The sequence below is a fragment of the Capsicum annuum genome, chromosome 12, assembly GCF_002878395.1.
Source record: "Capsicum annuum cultivar UCD-10X-F1 chromosome 12, UCD10Xv1.1, whole genome shotgun sequence".
NCBI lineage: Eukaryota > Viridiplantae > Streptophyta > Magnoliopsida > Solanales > Solanaceae > Capsicum > Capsicum annuum.
Genome location: NC_061122.1, coordinates 85184750 through 85203967, shown reverse-complemented (window position 1 = coordinate 85203967; position 19218 = coordinate 85184750). Strand labels below are relative to the sequence as shown.

Sequence of the window (19218 nt, the reverse complement as noted above, 5' to 3'; positions counted from 1 at the left end):
CATTAAATCTCACATCCCCCAGTAATTTACACACTCTTCGAGCAAGTCACTTGATGATACATAAATATAATCATGTTGCACATTTACATGATTTTATGTCCACCATTCACAGTAACAGAAAAACAAAAGATACCAGATATGGACAGGAGTGCTTTTAACTTAAATAAAACAGACAGTGAAATAACACGAGTACTCGTTCAAAAGGAACAACCAACTAGAAATCAAAATCTAAAGTGACATATATACAACCCTTTGTCTTAAAAAATGGCGCACATGATACATCGAACTTCAGAGGCGTTTCCAGCTCATGATCTACCATTTTTGTTTATTCAAAACCATAACGACTAACCCAGAAATCTTGAGTTCCATAAATATCACAAGGAATAAATTACCATATTATGAGTTTATCATCCCAGAGAAGCATTGGTTAAGTCTTGTTGTGAAATAATGACCCCTTGTCTTTTCAGTGATAGATTCATAATCCTGCTGACCCATACTTTATTTCTAAAAATATGATTTGGACTGCAATAGCAGCGCTAATAAGTTAGTGCATAAAAAAATTCTGAAGTATTTGACCATCTATAGAAAACTGAACTTCTAATCATGTTGCACATTTTACATGCAAGTCATTCAAGTTTAAGACAGCTTCTTTCCCTTGCAGTTTGAGCTACATAAATCAATTGATGATAAGCTCCAGAGTGTTGTTTACAAACCACCCTTAGGATATATAATGGATATATGTTAATTGGTTATAGTATTACCAATCCAACAATTTGTAAACGATTGAAGAACACAGATTAGTCTTACCAATTTGGCAAGACTTGTGAACAATATTTGAATATCGTGTCAAATAGAATCGCTAGCACGAATGTTAGTATGTCAAGTACTATTTTCGTTGGTGGGTAGCAAAACTCATCGAACCTCTGATACACAACGAGCCACCCGTTTCATAGGCCCGATTTACCTTTGCTCGTTCCCTCTTCGCCTTATATTTCGAAGTATCCCATATTTTCAAGAACTTGACCCACACTTCTTTCGTAAGCCAACCAGATTTTTGCAATTTTTTTTGGGCCTCATACAAGTGTTCTTTGATTCTTAGAGATGCTTTCAACTAGAAAATGGCTTCTGTTTCTTTTTCATGACAAGACCTTCATCTACACTTTGCCTGTAAAATAGTTTAATATAAAGTCATGAAATGAGTTAATAGATACAAAGGAAAAACTACCTTTAGGCAATCAAATGCATAGCTTATAAAATAGCTGCAAGTTAATAAAATCTTCATATTACTATAAAATAAATTTAAGAAGTGAGCCTACATAGCCACATCAAAATGATTGCCAGCCAAATGAATGCATAGTTTAATGGATTGACATTATCAGGAAGCAGGTGCAAAGAACGTTTGACATCTGAGTCTTTGACAATCTTTTTAGATAGATATCACTTTTTAAACTGACCACTTTAGAAAAAAAGAAAAGTAGAGCAAGTAGGCATAGCAATATCACTAGAACCTGCAATATGGAACTGTTCCCTTTTCTGTTTCATCTTTTCTTGTTGATATTGTGGAACTGTTCATAGCTTCCCTTGTTTTATCTGATGAAGTTGACTAGTTAAAGACTCAAACTTTAGTAAAACTGGTCTTAATTGTACCAAAAGTTTAGGTAAAGTTACTTTTTCCCCCAGAACAATGAAATCTTGAAAATGACATCTTACTCCTTTGTTGTGTTGTCTATAAAAGTACAACAGAAAACCAAGAAAATATATGCAAACGAAAGTGGTTGTTTTGATCCTGCTACTCATCATGTGCAACATGGTGGACTAGCAGAAGATGTTTTGCCATACGAGAACAACACACATATCATCACAATTCCTCCCAACAAGATGTGGCTGCTGCTAACGCCTTGGAAATAGAATTTCAGTAAGAAATTGAATCTTCAAATGGAACAAAACTCATAATTAGAATGGTAACTTCACTAGGCTTGTCATTTAGTGTTTTGTCGAATACTCAAAATATGCAGATTTTTGAAGGATTAACTGTTTATGCCAGTGCAATAGCCAAGAAGCTCATTGAGGTTGTGGGCATATAGTATGCAACAATAGCACCAACTAACAGCTATTAATAAAGTGGCAGCTCTTTTATTTATGGTAATCTTTCTAAATCCTTATTGAATATGAAGTTGATAATTCTTTTTTGTTAACTAAAAACATCACCACCAGTGGACTGCAATGATTTACTTCATCATACTTCAATAATTAGCAACGAATGTTAAGCATACCAAGATTCAGGGACTAGAAAAACCTATTTACTTCAAGTTTCACAGCATAATGAAATAGTAAATTCTTTGAATTTTGATTATACCATAAACTGATTCTACATTAGAATTCTGATTTCATATTGAATCTTGTTCCAACTACCCCACCGCTTATTGAAAAATGATATAATTGCTTCTATAACCATATGCCCAGTGCTATATGCGGAATGAACCTCGAATAAAATTACATTAAATCATCTTAGCTTTCGAAAATTTTAAAAATTAAGAAAAAACATAAGGGTTACTTACCCATCACCATCATGGATGATAATTAGCATCCCGTAATTGTCATATTCTAATACTTCTTTAAATTTCATGTTTTGGGAAGCAGCTGTTGTAGCACTATCAATGGATAGCGATGTTGATATGCTAGAACCTCCATTTCTAGCATCCATTGATAGTGCTAGAACCTCCCTTTCTCAATCAAGAAAGGCTAAGTGTGGATGATGTCAAAGGCACAGATGAAGAGCTACTATGCAGACTATTATGGGCAGAAGAGATATGGAATTGGTCAGATGTTGGTGGCATGAAAAATGCATTTGCTAGTGAAATAGTTGACCTAGGAGGAGGAGGAAGATTTGTAGTAGCTGGTGGAGGAGTTGTGGTAACAGGTGGTGGTGGTGGTCTATATTGACCTGCAGGAGGATTATCAGGTCCTTCCTTACTTTTCTTATGCCATCCATTACCATTACTCTTTAATACCATTAAATTTCTTTAGTAACCACCTGAAAAAGAAAGAACAACAAAATTAGCAAACAACCTATTTCTCATGAAAGAAAAATTAGACATACAAATTCGTTGTGTAATGAATGAAAATAGTTACTTTATGCCTGCAAGGAACAACAGCTATGATTTCTCAACCATTAAAACAATTAAAACATTTATGCTTTTCCATCATTTTAAAAATCTTAAAATAATGGATGAATGCAATATAGTTAAGTAGTACCAATTGAACAAAACAAACCACACACGTAAACTACAGAAATTCACCACTGCTATTTAATCAAACAACCAGAAATGTTCTTACTGGCACTACAAATGTTAACAAAGAAAAGACACTATATTGTTAAGTAAAATAGCAAAAAATAGTAGCTAAAATATAATTCAAAACCCTATTACTACACATTACTACTATTAATAACAACTCAATCCTCATCTCTTATTTCATAGTCATTCATCAATTCTTCCTCATCGCTTGATTCATAGTCCTTCATCAATTCTTCCTCATCACTTGTTTCATTTTCATCAAGTAACTCTGTTTAATTTTCATCAAGTGACTCTTCCTCACTTAGAGGTAGAGGTATGGACTGCGTACATCTTACCCCCTCCCAGACCCCACTAGGTGGGAATACACTGGGTTTGTTGTTGTTGTTGACTCTTCCTCACTTATTTCATTTTCATCGATTGGATCTTCCTCGTCGTTTGCCCCAGATGTTCCTTCTTCATAATTATTAACATTCAGTCTGAGTTCAAAAGGATCAAATTCTTCATATAGGCCTTCGCTATGCTGCAACTCACCTGCTAATTCATCACCCACCCTTTCTTCAATACTTGAAATGTCATTCTAATATGCTACATCCAATGCATCCTCTATTTCAACTCTACCCACGGGCTTTGTTTTTATAACTACCCGCTATGTAAATTTATTCTTACACAAAGGATAAGGAGCGTAATACACTTGTTTAATATTTTGTGTAATAACAAATGGATCATAGAGTCCATACTCCTTTGTACACTTAATTTCAGCTATTTTGTACTAAGGGTGCACCTTTGTACCTAACCTAGACGTAGGATCATACCACTTACACCAAAAGAGTACTAACTTTTTCTTTGGCCAACCAACATTATAATTAAGTTCTAAAATCTCTTGAAGCACACCATAATAATCAACACCACTATCACCTTTCACCCACACCCCACTATTGTTGGTTTTCTTGCACTCAGAGAACTCTTCTGTATGAAATTTGTACCCATTGACAGAGTACTTAGAAAGGTGTCTGACTTCATCAGGTCCCCAAGCTATATCACATAAAAATTGGTCATTTGGATCATAATTAACTGGATTACAAACCTATAAAAAGTTCAAGAAATGTTAGAATTTAAATTTACATAAAAGTAAATCGTGTTAAATATTAAAGTTACACTTACATATTTTCTAAACCAAACCAAAAACATAGGATAAACAACAGCATGCCCGTGTAAAGCCATAAAGTAGCTATCCGACAATGTTATGACTTTCATTAGTTAAGCTTAGATAGACCTTGAATGATTGTCGTTAATATAAATATACTCACTTATAAAAGGTAGGATCTCGGGACAATTTAATAATCTATGTGTTGTAGCTGACTTAAGCTCCACCTCATTCAAATATCGAACTGGACCAAGTTACGGACTTCCTTTACCTGGTTGATTGAATATTGAAAATGGTGATGCTGAAAGATCTATATTGTGTCCATCATCATGCCTATTAGGTTGGTTTCTCAGACATGGTACTTCATGTTCAAAATAATACAAACAAAAATAAGAGGTCTTTTTAACCAAATAAGCATCACATATTGATCCTTCAATTCAAGATCTATTTTTTATGATCCGCTTATATTTGCCAATAATCCAGCACAGTATGATCTTTTAGATGAAATAATGTTCAATTAAAACACATAAAGGTAAATGTTAAAAGTTAATACCTTTTAAAGAGATACATCCATCTACACTGAATAGGCCCTCCAAGTCGTGCCTCTTGCACAAGGTGAATTGTAAGATGCTTCATAACATAAAAAAAACCAGGAGGAATTTTTTTTTGCCAACTTGCAAATGTTGATATCCATCAAAGACAAGTTCTCTTCCCTTAATGTGTTAGAACACAAAACTTTGAAAAATAAGCTTATCTGTGTTATGGGCTTCGATATTCTATCAGGCAATGCACTGAATGCAATAGGCATCAATGACTCTATGAAAATGTAACAGTCATGGCTCTTCACAGAGATCAACTTCCTTTCCTTTTTGTCAATGCACCTAGATAATTTGATGCATATCTATCTAGCATTCTCAAATTATTAACCCAATCACAAATCACTCTTCTATCAGCCAAAGTGAATGTGTAACCTAATTTGCTCGGACTCGGGTGCAGGTAACCGAGACGGGTGCGGATCGCAGAGTCGGATTCATCAAAATATAAATTTTAAGATTCTGGGGTGCAAATCTGAGTATGGATACGGGTGCGGGGATTCAGCTTATAAACATAGAATTATAAAGATATTATAAAAATACTTTTTTTTAGTTACTTTACTATTTTTAGTTACTTTTGTCTTTAATTTTACTTTTTAATTAGGTTACCATATTACGTAACTGCTTATACATATATATATATATATATTTAGTATTAAATTTTTTTAAAAAAATAACTAGGGTTAAATAAAATTAGTATCTGAACCGACCTATATAATTAGGTATATTTGATAGATTTTATTAAAAAATAAAAATAAATCACAATTTAATAAAATTGAACAGACCCAATGAACTGACATTTATTTTTAATTAAATGTGTCGTCGCCGTTGGTCAACTTCTACTATTTTTGTTGTTGTCGCACATTCACACCATCTACTATTTTTCGTCGTCATCTACTGGTTTTCGTTGTTTGTCGCCGTCGCCGATGCATATCGACAACACTGTCTCTGTTTGTCAACTTTACAGTTGCCGGTGAAGTCGTCGATCAAAATTTTTTTAGGTAAGCCGCTGGTCTATTATCAATATTTTCCCTCAAATTTCTTCTTGAATTTGGTCAACGTATCTGACATTGTTTGATTGAATCGAACACGGCGGAAGCACCAGCACCCGCGTCCGTCTCGTGTCGGGACGGGTTCAGCAGCAAAACTGCAGAGTCCGAGCAACATAGTGTGTAACTGGCCTTGGGCTTCTAAATCTTATTGTTTAAGTATGTCAGGTACAACTCACTGCGCCAACAATATTCCTTTAAGTCCATCCCGGCCTTCAACTTATCTTTTACTTTGTTGCTTACATCCATCACAGAACTAAACAAGTTGTCAAAAAAGTTTTTCTCAATATTCATGGCATCTAGATTTTGAGGCAGAAGATTATGCATTCCAGTAATCTAACTCCCAAAATATGCTTCGTTTAGTCCAATTATGTGTAACACCATACCTGTAAGACTCTGTTACCTTAGGTAGATTCCTCACTGTATCCCAAATTTCTTCTCGCAATATGATTGGCGGTGGCTCCTAAAAATCAGACTTTTATTCTTCATAAAATCACTAGTATTTCTCCGAAACTCATGTTGCATTGGCAAGAATTGATGGTGACAGTCAAACCATGAGTTCTTACCCCCATGTTTCAAAGTAAATGCTTTTGTGTCTTCCATACAACAAGGGCAATCTAACTTGCCCAAAGTTGACCACCCAGACAACATTTCATAAGAACGAACGTCATTTATAGTCCACATCAAAGCAACACATAATCTAAAGTTTTGTTTGATTGATACATCATATGCTTCCACACCTTTTTGCCACAATAAGTTCAATTCATCAATCAATGGCTGCAGATATACATCAATCAAAACTTTTTGATTGCGAGGACCTGGAATAATGCAAGTTAGAGATATATATGGACTTTTCATACACAACTTCAGGCTGGAGATTACAAGGAGTCACAAACACTGGCCAACATGAATATGGTGTAGCTAAGACAGAAAATGGAGTGAATCCATCAGTAGATAATCCCAACCTAATGTTTCTTGGTTCACTAGCAAAATCTAGATACACACTATCAAAATGCTTCCATGCTCCTCCACCTAACAGATGACATAAAACACCAGGTGGTCTTTTATGTTCATAGTGTTATCTCATATAAGGGGCAAAGCTCATTAATGCATACAACCTCTTTAACAGTGGCATAAGGGGTAAGGAATACATCCACTTCACCGGAGTCTTCTTTCCTTTGGCATGTGTGACTTCTTTATAACAAGGTTGGTTATAAAATTTGCAATGTTCTAAATTTACATCTTCGTTATATAGTAACATGCAACCATTCTCACAATAGTGAACCCTCTCTGATAAAAGTCGTAACTTAGAAACCAACTTCTTTGTTATGTAGAAATCTTTGGGTAAGTCAAGTTTATTTGGGTTAAGTTCATTCATCAGTCCAATGATAGAATTCACGACATCTTGAGAAATAGAATTATTTGACTTAATACTTAGTAACCTAACTGCAACAGATAACTTGGAATGCACTGACCCTTCATACAATGGATGATTAGCCTCCTTTAACTGTTTAGCGCTTAGCCCCATCATTTGGTTCATTTTGAGACCATGAGTTTGTCCCAAAAGCATCTCTGACCATCTCATTATATTGAGAACTTTCAACATTATTCTCTCTTATGGAACTTCTCTTTCCACCAAATAAATTTTGAATAGCAAAATTATTAGCAATAATATTCTCTCCATGAGCTATCCATACCGTATAATTCAACATAAATCCTTTCTTACACAGATGTAACTTAACAAGATCTGGACTCAATAACTGGGCACACTTGCATTTCAAAACAAAGACACCTAATTGTCCCTTCAATAAGAAAATCATAAAGCGTCATTGCTTTAGCAATAAATACAGCTACTCCATCTTTATATTCCTCCCTCAACCCCGCACGATTAAGATAAGTTCTATTATACATCCATGTATGATCTGCATTTTCCATATACACAAGAACGACAACAATAACAATAATGAAGAGAAACAAAAACAAAAGAACCAAAACAACAACTGAAAAAAAAACACCAACAATAGTTATAGGATCAATGAACACTGGACAGCGAATGGATGATGTCAACGTTTACTACTTGTTGGTTTAAGAAAAGATCATGTCTAGAATCTTCATAGCAGTTGAAAACAGATTTTTAATAGTGCTAGTCTTCCAAAAACTAGAGAAAGAAAAGGTGGTTTTCAAAGAAATTACATGGTAAGTTTTTTTCGGTTAACAAAAATTTGTGGACAACACCTGTGAAATCACCAAAAATACCATAATCCAAGTACATTACTACAACTCAACTCGATGAATTTTCACTTTCTGAAATATGATTGATAGCAGACTCATTGAAGATATATTTTTCTTTTAATAGACGAATCTACCCTCGGTTGTTCATTTCTTAAAGAATAGGAAATGAATAAAGTGGAGGCAATTCACTCCTAACAAAAATAGTACTTGGGCAAGGAAAGAAAATTCCTATGAGTTACCTTGAAGAAGACAAAGTAAGAAACACTAGAAACAGAGTGCATCTAAGATATCTCAGGTGTTCTTCAGCGTCAACCTGAAAGACAAAGATAAAAGCAAAAGAATCACTGTCAGAGACGAGCTGATACTTTAGAATGAGTAAAGAACAAATCATAATTAGATTTGAATGTAAAAGTTCTTCAATGAATGAAATAAGAAACTTCTGAAATCTTATACTAGTTTACATAAACAGCTGAGGTTCTCGTCTCTTCTTTTAAATTATATTTCTTTTGAGAGGAAAGACAATAGAGTAGACTTTCATGTACCAAAAGTTAAACGAAGGGCCGATGTAATATAAATCACAAATGTCATGGGTATATCTGAACTTTTTCCCTTTCATCAAAACTTTAATATAACAAGAGCAGTTGCTTAGTTGCAACATAACAAACTTTTGCTAATCATTTCATATGTCAAACTAATACTGTAATTATAAGATAGACACATCCTTTACACTTGAAAAAGCCAAAAGATTATACATCTTTGTTATCTTGAAGGTTTAAAAAAAGAGAAGGCTATATCCCATAGTGGAAGTAGAGTAGCGTTATCGGGTTCATTTGAACCCAATATTTTTTACTCCAGGGCATAAGTTTATGAATTGCAACAAACAGTAGACATACTAAGAACCTTAAGATTGAATTCATAAAGCTTAAATCTTAAATCCGCCTCTTGCTATATCATATGATAGAGAAAACTATTGGATGATGGGACGCCTGGTGAAAAGGGTACTGTAATATCTGCATTTAGTCTTAAAATAAAGAGGGACAAAACAGAATCTCCACTGAATTTCCAGTAAGGACAATCGCCTGGTGTTACTTTAAACAAAACATAAGATATGCAAAATCAGCAACAATAATCATAAGAAAAACCAGCTCTCTCTGAACCAGGTCACGGGAGCTATTTTCCATTTAACTATACATAATAACAACATCAACACTAATCATGGAAGGATAAGGTCCATTGCTGTAGGTTTTTATCCATATACGTCATGTTTAGAACAACCATCACTATTAATCTAAGAGCTTCAATAAACCTATAGTTTTTGAGATATTACGTCTCTAAAAAACGTAGCTTCACCTTTTAGCAATTCCATAAAAATTAACTGCCCCTGAAGTTGGTATTTCAAAATTTAGCAGAATATAGTCCTTTGTAAAACACAAAATCTATAAAAATACACTAAGTGAACCAAATAAACGGAGTCATGAAAAATATCAGTCAAACAAAGTCAATCAAGACATATAAAAAAGACACAGTTAATAAATTCAGTACTAATCACATCTGTATCTACCACTTGACAATCAAAATTCCAGTAACTAGGTGTCATCTCCCTATCTTTGCTCGTTTCTTTCCTGTATTACTAAATGGAGACATGCTTATAGCTCTACCACATTTGCATCTACCACTAGACAATTACTAAAGGGAGACTGATCTACAATAAAACCCTGTTCAACAAAACTCACAAGGGGATAAAAGATATCAATAACTCTTTAACATGGGATTATTTTATTTTTTTTGGATGAAGTCTCTTTAACATGGGATTATTGAGAAAGCTATTTTCCACAAATTTCTTACAACCCCTAGTAATTAGCTATTTCACCCCAACTAGAATCTGCCTGATAAATACACCACATATGAGATAAACACAGTACAAACCTCTTCCTTCCTAGAAAATGACTAAAAGGTACTGCCACCCAGTAATAATACCTTGTCGTCATTGACACATTTTGCGAAACACAACATTTCATGAGACTAATTATCATTTCATCTAGGGAGATAGGAATTCCGAAAGACATACACAACATCAAGAATGCACAAAGAAAAGCACATCACAAACCCAACAATCATAACATTTGGTATATCATAATGACCAGAAAACACGTACAAATAGTTATTAGTTACATAGAGATATTCAATATTTCACCAACACTAAATCAATAACTAAAGATAAACATTGATCACACAACTGGTTGAGGATCTTGGGCAGCCTACCAATTTCTCGGCCAATCGCAAAAGATATTGAAACACACAGTTCACTGTGGGGAAATCTAAAACCTAATGGGAAAAAACAACAGAACTCAAATAGGCACTCACCATCGTAGTGCCTTCACTACCTCACCGTTGCCGTCACCACTACACCGTCATCACCGTTGAGAGAGAGAGAAGGCAATGAGAAAGGGTAGTGCCACCCTAGTTTTTAGAGAGAGGGGGAGGGGGCAGTGACAGAGGCAGTTTAATGTATATTTTATAGTGCAAGATACGTCTCAGCATGAGCCCAACATTAAAGATATATATTTATCTTTTTAATTTTTTAATTTTGATATATTTAAATAAATATTTTTAATAAAACGATTGTATAAATTTTTTTAGGATTCATCCAAAATTTAGCATGAGTTCAATATATGTTATTTTAATATGTATTTAAATAATTTAAGTTGTTAACTATTATAATTTATAATATTTTTTATGTAATTTTCAATTTAATATACTTACTTTTCTTATCTAAATTTTTATGGCATTGATAGTCAATTATATTTTAAAAATAATTTAAATTTTCAATTATTGTGATTTATAATACTTTTTTTCTATTCCAATTTCAGTGACACTAATATAATTTCAAGAATCGACCAAATATTTTATATCTTTAAATTTTTTAAGTTGTTAATTATTGTGATTTCTAATATTTTTTATGTAATTATTTTAAAATATATAACATATTAAATTATTTTTAGGTATTTTAAATTGTTAACTATTGTAATTTATAATACTTTTTATGTAATTTTTGAATAATATATGCTACTCTCCTTGTCTAGAGTCGACGATAGCCAATTATATTTTTTAAATAATTTAAATTTTTTATCATTGTGATTTATAATATTTTTCTATTTCAACTTAAGTGGCACTATGCTTAAATGACCATAATAATTAATTTGAGGTGATATAGTAAAATGTAATTATTATTATTTATTATTTATTATTTTTATTATGTGTATGTGTTGATTCAAGAAGAATTTGAAAACATTTAGAAATATGTTGAATGTTACAAATGTTAATAATCTATTTGGTACTTCTTGATTTCTCTACATTTATCTCTTGTGTGTTTTTACTTTTTTGCCCTTTGAGTATATGTAGTAATTTTAATTTTTATTTTTATAATATCATGAAAATTTTTATTCATAGTATATATATATAATATACATACATATATATATATATATATATATATATTAAATACATAGTAAAATCATGGATTCAATATTATTAATTTTTTAATACATAATGACTTATAATAATTAATTGCGGGTGATACATTAAAATTACGATTGAAGCAGCAGAAATCAATCAATCTTTTAAAATTTTTTTGTTAATTATTGTTATTTACAGTACTTTTTATTTATTTTCAAATAATATATGTTGCTTTATATCTTCTTCTGTCCCGTCTCAATTTACGTGGCACTAATATAATTTTGATAGTCAATCAAATATTTTATGTTGACATATCATTTTGTTATTCTTATTTTTCTAATACATAAATGACTTATAATAAGGGGTGATATAGTAAAATCATCGTTCGAAAGACGAAAATTTAATTTAAAACATTAAGAGTTAATTCCGTATTTTATGTCTATTTTATTTTTCATTAAATATTATTTATTTTCTTAATACCTAGATGACTCATAATAATTAATTAAGAGTGATTAATTATGTTATTACTATAAAAATTAATATAATTTTATCATATCCAATTGTAATCATCGATAATTCACCGAATAGTATATTAATTAAATACGGAATGCTATATTTGCATATGCAAAATATGATATCATTAAACATTATTGGATAGTGCATTATACTTATCTTTCACAATAATAAAATTTTACTATATATTTTTCTTTATTTATTTTTAACTTGATACATATTGACCCAACACAAATTCTAAGAAAATATTCATTAGAAATTTTTGTATTAAATTAAATTTATTATTTTAAAAATTTAAAGTTAAGTTTAAATATTAGTATTTCTATATAAGAAAAAACTAATTTTAAAATTTAAATTTACTAAAATAAATAAATAAAAATATTAATTTTTTATATAAAAGTCAATTAAAATAATAAAATTGATTTACTTTAAATATTTAGTTACAATTAATTAAGGTAATTTTTTATTTTTTCATGATTTATGGTGCACCGATAAAATTTTAAGAGTTGAATAGAACTTTTATTTATTTTTAAAAAAGTATTTTAACTTGTTAATTATTGTGATTTATAATAATTTTTACGTAATTATCAAGTAATATATTTACTCCTTGTGTCCCAATTTATGTGGCTTTGATACAATTTTGAGAATCAACTAAAATTTTATATGTCTTTTAAGTTTTTAAGTTGTTAATTGTTATGATTTGCAGTACTTTTTCTTTTATGTCAATTTATGTGGCATTGCTAAAATAATTAGAGTTAATAAAATTTATATATGTCGTTTAAATATTTAAGTTATTAATTGTTGTGATTCGTGGTAACAAATTAGTTTTGAACATGATAGCCAATTAAATAAATAAAAAAATTTTACTTCCAATATGTAGTTATAATTAATTAATATAAATTAATAGAATATATTAAATATTTAAACCATTATGATGAAACAATGAAATTATTATATATTAGGGCATGATATATAATTAAGTGGGAGTGGAGAGATTTTTTAGTAATTGCATGAGAGGTGGTCGAAACCGCCTCTTTTATATAATAGAAAAGAAATTTTATATAATTATTTAATAAAAAAATATAATTCTCCGACTACTGTAGTCGGGTATAAACTAAATATATTTAATTATTTAATATTTGTGACTACAACGGTCGGGTGTAAATTTAATTATTTAATAACTTCGACTACATTAGTCGACATATATTTTTAATCATACATTTAATTAAATATTTATAAAAAATTTTACTACAAATATCAGATTGTAATTTTATTGTTGATTAATATTCTTAAAATATTTTGACCAAAATGATCAATAAGTTTGGTCAAATGAATGCCGACAATTTTCATATGTCTTGCCCGACTACTGTAGTCGGAATATATATTTTCGAAAATTTTCTGCCAAATCTTATGATTATTATTGTCAAAAATAGTATCGGAGAAATATTTTATAAAAAAAAAATTAAAAATTAAAATTTTCGGCTGAAGTAGTCGGAATTTACTGACTTAATTTTTGTAGTCGAAACTTGCAGTCAAAAAATGTGAATTTCTGGTAGTGGGAGAAACCTCTGGAATCAACTTATAAACTTTGATAACTCCATTAGAGACTCCTAACAATGTCTGGTTAGTGGGAGGTGATTTTAATGAGATTCTTAAATCCTCTGAAAAGTTTGGGAGAATAACATCAACTATAATAGGGCTATTTACTTTTGGAAGTGCATAAATCACTATGAACTTATTGAATTAGGTTTTAAGGGTAGTAGGTTTACCTGGTCTAACAAAAGATACAGGAATAGACATGTTTTAATCCTTGAAAGGCTAGATAAATGTCTAGCCAATGATTCATGGATTAAGCTTTTTCCTAAAGCTACTGTCACCTATATTTCTAGAACTCACTCTGATCCTTCTCCTCTTTTGACTAACCTCACTAAACACCACATGATCTCTACTAATTAACCTCACTAAACACAACATGATCTCCACTAAGCTATTTAGAATGGAAACTATATGATGCTCTCGCCCCTTTTTCCCTCTGACGGTTAGAAATTCCTTTGATTTCAGCCTAACCTCACCCAAGCCATTTCCTACTTTGAGGCTAATATCACAATCTGGAATAAAAAGGTTTTTAATAACATCTTCCAGAAGAAAAATCAACTCTTATCCAGACTATCTTGCATCCAAAAGTCACCTGACTATCCCCACAGTTCCTTCCTCCAGGGGCTATAATTTCATCTCACCAAGGAATTTAGTGACATCCTCAAATAAGAGCAGGAATTCTGAAAACTGAAATCTAGAATCAATTGGCTTGCTGATGGGGATAGTAGCACTACATTCTTCTATATTTCTACCCTCAACAGGAGAAGGAGAAATAGGATCAACTTCTTAAACGATGATTCTGGGAACTAGGCTAATACTTCATAGGAAATCAAAGATAGTATCTTCAGATTCTATAATAACCTCTTCATTACTGAGCACTCTTCCTCCCTATTGAAGTACCAAAAAATCCCTCCACTAGAGGTTATATGAATCCTACTAGACATCCAGGTCTAGAGTCTATCCCTGATCCAGAGAAAATAAAAAGAGTTTTCTTCTCTTTTAAGACAACCAAGACACCTGAACCTGATGGAATCTACCCCTTTCTTTATCAGAAATACTAGGACATCATAGGCCCCTTGGTAATCCAGTTCTATAAAGATACCTTTACTACTGGCATTATGGAGGACAAAGTGAGTACTACCTAAATTTGTCTAATCCCTAAGAGTACCAATGCCATCAACTTGAGGAAATTCAGACCTATTGGCCTTTGCAACATCCAGTATAAGATTATTACCAAGATTATTGCTAATAGGATGAAACCCCATCTTGTCAATCTTCTTAGTCCTAGCTAGTCTAGCTTCTTATCCAATAGGAGAGCTTTTAATAATGCTATCATTATTTAGGAATACATCACCTACTTCTCAAAGATGAGAGGCAAGCAGGCCAATATGGTACTCAAAGTTGATCTTAATAAGGCCTTTGATAGGATAGAATGGGCTTTCATTAGGCAAAACCTTTAATTCTTCAACTTCCTTCCCAAAATGGCTAATTTTATTATGTTTTGTATTTCTATCTCTATCATTTTCATTATTGTAAATGGAGGTAAAACTGAATTCTTCAAGCCTTCCAGGGGAATCAGAAAAGGAGACGCCATTTCCCCTTATATTTTTATTATGTGCACAGAGATCTTGTCTAGAAGAATAGACCATGAGGTTGATCTCCTTAACTGGACTCCCATTTCAATCAGCAAAAATGGGCCTAAAATATCCCATATTTTCTTTACTGACGATCTTACCCGTTTCACCAAAGCAATGTTAATCACTACCAAACCATCATGACCACCTTAAATAGCTTCAGTCACCACTCTGGTCAGAGGATCAATTCCACCAAATCTAAGGTCATTTTCTCTCAAAACTACTCTAAGGAGGATAGAGAATTTCCGACATAATGCCTAAATATCAAATCCAAGAAAGTCTTTGGTAAATACTTGGGTTTCTCCATCTTCCACCAGAAGCCCAAAAATAGTGAATTCTAATTTATCCTAGATTTCCTTAATGCTAAGCTTAGTAGTTGAAAGATCGAATTCTTGAACATGACTTAGAGAACTACCCTTGCCAAAGCCTCTCTTAATAGCACCCAAAATCACATCATGCAATTCATCACCATTACTAAAAAGGTCCACAAGCTTATAGATAGAATCTAAAGAAACTTTATCTGGGGTTCTACCAATGAAAAAAGAAAGATGCTCGTAGTCTCCTGGAACACTATTACACTCCCCCCAAAAAATGGGGTTTGGGCATCCAAAGGCCACCATAAATAATAATGCTCTTCTCATGAGCCTAGTTTGGAGATTTATGAAAAACTCTTCAAATCTTTGGGTCAAAATGCTTAGATCCAAGTACAACAAGGATGGAATGAAAAGACCACTATCTGCTTCTAGGACCTAGAAAGGGCTCCTTAAGGGATGACAAACCTATAATGAACCCGATACCTGGAGTGTCAAATATGGCTAGGATATTAGATTCTGGATGTATAAGTGGATACTCACAAACCAGCATTAAGAGACATCATCTTTGGACCCTTTAACCACATGGATGTAGACATTAAACTCTCTGATATTTGGCAGAACAACTCTTGGAAGTTTGAGGCTCATTCCATAGAAATACCTCAGGACCTTAAGCATCAGATTAATAGTTCTTTCTTTCCTAGTGCCAGGATCCAGAAAGACACCCCTTTATTGAGCCTTAAGGGCAATGGTCAATTTTTCTATAGTTCTGCAGACTAATACCTTGCCAACAAGGGATAGAGGGAACCTGATAGATTTGGATTAGACTTCAACTGGATTTGGAGACTCCATACCCCTAACAAAGTTAAATTCTTTCTCTGGCTTCTTCATCATGACTGGCTTCCTTCAAATTACAACCTATTTAGAATAGGGCTCGCAATAAATCCAAATTGCCAAATCTGTAACCACCCCACTAACAATGCCAATCATATTTTTTTGAATGCCCCTTCACTCAAGAATTTGGGAAAGATCTCCTTGATAAGGCCAATAAACCCTCTAAGGTTACACTCTCTAGTTTATTCTCTCCAAATTGGATTACCACCTGTAAACAAACTCGAAATAAATCTTATGATAACCTATTGTTGTGGACTAAACTTCTTTAATACTATCGATGGATAATATGGAAGAACAAAAACCATAATAATTTCAACCACAACACTCAAAAGTTCTCTTTTCCTCAGGCTTATGTTGAGGCGGTGGAGTTCAGTCACTTTTTAACCAATAAAACTATTAGTCGACCAATGACCATTGTTAGTACCAAGTGGATCCCTCAAAAGTGGACATTTTAAATTGAACTCTAATGGGTCTTAATTGGGTAATCCTAGTAGGAGGCATTGGAGGGGTAATCAAAAATCATAACAGTGAATGGATCATTGGGTTCACTAAAATCTTTATTCGTGCTACTAACATTTGATTGAGCGAACAAACTTGCGTTGAGTCAAACTTTTGACACAGGTGCAAGTCGAAAGGAATGGAATAGAAGTAAAGTAGGGATCACGAACTGAACAAGTCTATCTGCTATGCGACATAAGTCTTTCAAGTTTGAAAGGTAGAAAAAGTATATATACACTCTATAGGGAAACTTCCTATTAGGAATGGCTTCCTTTCAGGTTATGTTGTACCAATTAGAGCTTATAGCCCTAAATCAAGGGTTAAGTATTAGTGAGAATAATAACTACCTTTCCATTGAATCATGTATGTCATTAAAATGTTGAAAGAAGGGACCCCCTTCTATAATGACATTATTGATGAATGCAGGTCCAGGTTAATAAGGATGGGATGTTGATACGCCAAAACTATAACTCCCCAAAAAGAGTCTAAGTGGTCATTGTCAAATACATAACCCAACAAAGTTTGGGGTCGAATCCCACAGGGAATAAGGTGCTAATTAAGTTATATGCAGATTAATAAACTTTTAATTATAAGTTTCTTCAGATTAGGGGGTTTTGGTTGAAATATTAATTGAGAAATCACAGTTTAGTAAACACTAGTATCTTCTTATAATGTGTTAACAATAGAGAAATAGTAAACTAGGGTTATGTTCATCTTGGTATTTCAATTTTTTTCGAGCTATATGTTATGCGAGTTCATACTTATACTTGTGATTATAAAGAAATTTAGATAAAATATCCATCTAGGTGTTTTCCAACCTTCAAGGATGGATTCACTTTATTTTTCTCAAACTTAAGGTGATGACATGATATTGCCACATATTCTCCAAGAGATTAATCCAGTTAAGACATCAATTTATAAATTAGAGATTAAGAACTCTAATTTCTTCTCATTATTCTCTTTTCCCCAAAACAACTTCTTTGTTCAAGCAAGTTATGTTTCAAGGCACACTCTCAATTTTGCAACCATGAGAATTTATTAGAATGAAGAAAATATGATACAAAACAACTTTACTATACATTCAACAACCCATAACCTTGAATGTACATTTCATCAAGGCTCCCGTAACCCTAGTTATGGAGCTTTAGCTACCCACGATTAAAATTAACATCCAAGAAATCAAAGTGTTCATACTAAAGATTAAAGAGTGCTAGAGTTTACAAAAGATAAACCCTAATAGAATAACCCATATCCTCTCTTCAGTGCTCCAAAAGATGCATGGCCAATACTTAAAATCGGGCTTGGGTTATATATAATTGCATGGTGAGAATACCCCCAAGCCCCTTGACATGATTTAAAAGAACATGTCACTTCGAAAAAGAGGGTCGCATTGTACAACCCAATGTGCCTTAGGGGTCACTAGGTAGGACTTAGCGCACGCCCTGAGGGTTGCGGCGCGAGGCGTAACATACACCCTAGGGGTTGCAGCATGGGGCACCTTGTTGTAGCCTCTACTTATGCCATGTTGCTCCCGTCCTGCATTTTTTTAACGCGACCCGATCGAGGGCTTTGTTGTAATGGGCATCCCAATCAAAATCGGAGACCACCCCCATTACCCAACTCAACCTCTAGCTGCCTACCCTGATTTGCTGAATTTAGAGCATATAACAAGATAGTGTAATAGTTCACATGCAGACTCTAGGATAAGATCACAATCATGACCAACCCAATCGAGTCCAACCATCCTATACCAACAATCCGACCATACCAAACCAATACCAAAACAAGGGTCATAAACTTGACTATAACCAAAGATGTTCCAAAATATAATATAATTAATCCCAAAATAAAATATGATGGAACAGTGAGAAATTATGTCTGATGATGCCAGCCTCAATACCAATACCAATGCTAAGGCTGACACCTATTCTGATCCCGCCCATTCCAACCTATAATAGTACCACAAAGTCTCTAACCAAAAGAGTAATAAAAGCCAGTTGGG

General features: G+C 32.8%; 1 long non-coding RNA gene across 1 annotated transcript; it reads right to left on the bottom strand.

Annotated features, from left to right (window-relative positions):
* Nucleotides 1–649: 649 nt before the first annotated feature.
* On the bottom strand, nt 650–10850 carry LOC107851081. The gene is made up of 4 exons (XR_001668867.2): nt 10679–10850; nt 8554–8627; nt 2559–3034; nt 650–1165 (listed from the first exon to the last, which is right to left on the bottom strand). It is a non-coding gene; the product is annotated as an uncharacterized LOC107851081 (long non-coding RNA).
* Between the last annotated feature and the right edge of the window lie 8368 nt (nt 10851–19218).